Consider the following 4,708-nt stretch of genomic DNA (forward strand, 5'->3'; position numbering starts at 1 on the left):
GTCCAGCTTTGGCATGTTTTACAACTCTAAATTCTTCCATTTACCCCTCCTTCCTCAGAGCACCCTTAGCCACAGTAGATTTACTGCTCTGCAGATGCCTCCAGTCTGCCTGCAGCAAACGGGATGTGAAGCCATCAGGCTGCAGGATGGCTTCCCCACCCCACGTGAGGAACACAAGCACACAGAGCAATTTGCTCTTCAAACTGGTGGGAATTCAGAGAAATTAGGGAGTGATTTTATCTTTTGACTCCCTTCCCCAACATACAGCCACCTCTCTGCCCTCCATTTTGCAAAACAGTGAACTGCTCCCCAGCCAGTTGTGACAAGATGCACAAAGACCTTTAATAGTCTATCATAAGAGAGATTAAAGATTTAGCACATTTACAGCTTGTACATAATAACCAAAACCACTAAAGCAGAAACTGGACCCTTTCTACTCTTCATTATGAGAAAAAGGCTCAAAAATCACCAAGCTTGATGACTGGAGCCACATACACTGTGGAGGGAGCAAGGCAACATTTAAACCAAGATTTCTGCCTTCCATTTGTCATAAGCCAATTGTACCAACATTCAGTTTTACTTTGGCTGATCGCAGTAGTGCTCCTGCCAGGACCACCACCATGCCACTCTTCTCTGGGCATCAGCTGTACTCCTGTTCCTTCCTCCACTGTACTGCTGGTACAACAAAAGAGGCTGACCTATTCCAAGCCCTCCTCTTTACTGGGCACTTTTCAGAGCAGCCAGTGTGCAGATGAGAGGGAGCACACAGGAAGGAAGAATGGCACGGCTGAGGCCAGCCAGCCTCTTTGCAGCATTTCTGTGCTTATTTGACACAACAGCTCAGGAACTGTCTTACATGTGCCACTTCCACAGGAACTAAATTTCTACCTGATCAATTTATGTTCGGCATTGAAATATACCCCAAGATGTTCACCCACGATGAGTGGAGGCTGCAGTAACCCAGCTACCATAACCAGATGGCATGAGACTGTTACAGAGCTTATTCTCTCAAAAGCAGAGATGAAGTGCATAACATTGCTTTCATCTCTACACCAGAAAAATCTGAAATTCAATCACTTCCCTGACTTAAATGGTTGCACTCATAAAAGTTCAGCTATACCAGAACAAGAGGTTTTAATGTAAAGGTTTGTGAAGTAAAAGCATATTAGAAACCTTCAAACTTCATGAAATCTTATTTTCTAAAGAAGCCTTAGGATGAAAGGATAATGAATCAGTTTCTGTGACAGTAAGTAACCTCTGGATGCTCAAATTGCACATAATTTTCTACATTCACTGTTTCTCATCAAGCCCAAGAGGACACAAAACCATGTGTTTAGCATGAACATTGCTGCAGTCACCACTGAACATCACCTTTTATTGAGGAAAATCAGCACAAAGGGGACACTGCCCAGTCTTGTGGTGCAAACAAATAGATCCCCAATTTCTGTCAGAGCCAGGGTGGTCCTCCACAGCCACATTAGAATCATGGCAACATTGCTGACAAATTTCCACGCTTTTTTTACACATTAAGTGGTAGAAAACTTTGTCCCAAGGGCAGAACAGGACACTCCATGTTCAAGTGAAAACTGGTTGCCTTCAACTACTTGTAGCCCAGGTCATCACCAAAGCCCAATGGTTTAAGTAAATTTTCCAGCCTGGAGATGCTCACAGTGCCCAATGCAGGCTGGTATTCCTGTGTCAGATTACTTTGCTGAGCAGACAGTAGTAAGGAAATAGAAGCAATAACAGTCTAACCTGTCCAGAAGCTTTACAAAACCATCAGCATGAGGAATAATACCACAGTACTTCCCAAGATGCATATAAACCACAGCAATTGTTAATATTTCTATGCTTACATCTATTGTTATAATTGGTCAGATATAGCTGTCTAAGAGAAAAACCTCAACAAAACAAAACAAAAAAAGGGGGGTGGTGTTTGAATTATTTCCAAAATATTCTTTTATGCAGACAGAATATCCCAGAAGCTCTTCTTTCCTAGGTGCAAGACCTTCTTCGAGAAGAACTTCTAAGATCAGCTAAAACCAAAAATAACCCCAAGACATCTCCAGATTCAAATGCCATGCAACCAAAGCACCAACCCAAACATTAAAATCCATATTTAGGACCAAACCAATACCTTATCTAATAAATTGATGAAATCAATGAATAGAACCTTCAGTAAACAACACATCAGCTTTTGTGTTTGCTTTAAAAAGTTAACCAGTCACAGTTACCTAATACAGAAAGATACTGCAGCCTTCAGAGATATATCACAGAGGTTCTTGCTGCTGATATAGAGCCTTAGGTGATGGTTACAGGAGCTGTGTTGAACAGGAAAGCAAAAGGGGTTTTTTCCCAAAATTAGAAATATACAATTTCCAAAAATGGGAGCACAAGACAAAAGGTAATGAAAAATACTGCTGAAGAAATGTTTAATTAAAAAAATCAGGAATTCAACAGTGCCTAAATCTTTATTTTTCATAACCTACATATTTTTTTTCAAATTAGACAGTTTTACATTTTTATGACACAAAAGGAAACTTAAATTACTGATAGTTTACATGTAAGCTTGATTCCAGTCTTAATGGAAGAAGAACAAAAACAAAAACCCTCAAGAAGGCTCCCATATTACACTTCTATTTCGTGAATTGGCAGCTGTTAGGTGTCCTCAGAAATCTTGGATTGTCTGCTGCTATTAGTGTAATAGGTTCCGAAGCACAAAACCCCTACCTGTAGCTGAAGGAGATACAGAGATAGGTGTGCACCATTACAGTCAGCTGTTGCTCCTGATACACTGCCCCATGCTCCAAGGGCCCTTCCAAGCCAAGGGCTCAAGGCTTTAAAGGACAAGGCAGCAACATGAAAAATTTGCCACTGCTCACAGGTTTCTAAGTGACAGTGTCACGGGGCAGGACTGATCTGAAATGACACTCAGTTTTGAAAGCAATCTTTTTTTTTAAATTCCTGGAAGAACCTCAGATTCCATTTTGACTTGTTTTCAAAATGAAAAGCATCACCACGCAGTTCTAACAGGGTAAAATGCCAATTTTAATTACTGGATCCCTGAACCTTGAGCTCAGCTACTGCTTTTGGGAGATTTTTAATTTTAAAAGCTGTGTTTTAATCCCTCTCTGTATCATAGCAACAGTCTGCATGCAACTTCACAACTCTACTCCGAAAACTCCATTTTGTCACTGAGTGGGGGTGGGGAGAAATAAATCTCAAAGCAAAATACAGTAAGGAGAAGTTGTATTGTATATTACACAGCGATTTGGCGTGTCACTTTTTTTTTTTAAAAAAAAAAGCTATAAAACCACATCAGAGGAAGGTTTAAACTTTAGATGCAACAGACTGTTGCTGGGTAAGCAGTAATTACAGTGTATTGACCTATCACAAATGGCAGCAGAATACATTAGAACAGCACAACACATCCCACTGGTCTCAACAGATCACCTGGGGCACCGGCTGAGCACCAGCACGAGCCGCTCACAGGCGCTGGAAGGGACCGCTGGCCGCTGTCTGCAGCTGGTAAAGCCTTTCACTTGCAGCAGACAAACAAAATGAGTCATACAGCTGGCCTAAACCATACACAAATCTAGCTACCGCTTTCACTGCCGCTGGGGAAAGGAGAAGGGGATAAAAATCCAATGACAGAAGGAGTTGAGCAGTTTTGGTGATGGTGTTGGGGTCCTATCTCCTCCCTCAGCATTCACAAAGTGCGCTTTTGAAACAGGAAAAATCAACAGACTCCACGTGCCCTATTTTTGACCAATTCTGCAGCATACAACAGGCTGGATTTACAATGCCAACTAGTTACCAATTGATGCTTGCAATCGGAAATTTATCAGGAGTCAACTTCTATAGTTACTTTACAGTTCTATGAACCATGCATTGATACTCTTGAAAGCAGACAAGCAAGCTTCAGTGTATATTTTTGCAGCAGTCAAGTTTTTCCCCAATTAGACTTGATTTTTTATTAATGACTTAAAAATTACAGTTTGACTGCTGAAATTCATTATTTACATTGCAGAACACTTTTGAATTGTTAAATTGTTTGGTTTTAAAGGGACTTTAGGAAAATATTTGAGGGCTTTCAAATAAGACTTTCGTTCCATTTCCCTTTTGCAGTGAAGAGGCAGAGTCAGTTCAACACACCAGAATAAAATAAGAAAAAGAAAAAACAACAAATTAAAGTAATATTCAAACCACAACATTTAGTTTATCTACATCCAGCTCAACAGCAACATTTATAATATCAATAATTTTTATCAGATTTTTTTCTTTAGGGTACCTTTTTATATGTTCTGATTATTTACAACTGTACAAGCAAAGCACACACTTCCAAGTGCACATATTTAATACAGTATTGACTATTTGCATTTACAGGTTTTTCAACAATCTGAAAAAGATCAACTGTTTAAGATCTTTAAGGTATATTACAAAAAACTGCTGCTAGTTCCTGTACTACAGTATGTTTACCCAGTAAGACCAGTGACAATAGATACATACTGTAACTGAGTAATTCTGTATGCCATTCATGCTAACCCTCCACGGGGTCAGACCTCATTAACTCTAAACTGTCTTGTACAAAAGTTAAGGCAAAGTCATTTTCAAGTTTAAATAAAATTCAAGTCTTTAAATATTGGATGGAAATAATTCTTTAAAAAAATCAGTTGTTTAAATAAACATTTTTGTGGAATAAAATGTT

The sequence above is a fragment of the Geospiza fortis genome, unplaced genomic scaffold, assembly GCF_000277835.1.
Source record: "Geospiza fortis unplaced genomic scaffold, GeoFor_1.0 scaffold270, whole genome shotgun sequence".
In the NCBI taxonomy this organism is placed as follows: domain Eukaryota; kingdom Metazoa; phylum Chordata; class Aves; order Passeriformes; family Thraupidae; genus Geospiza; species Geospiza fortis.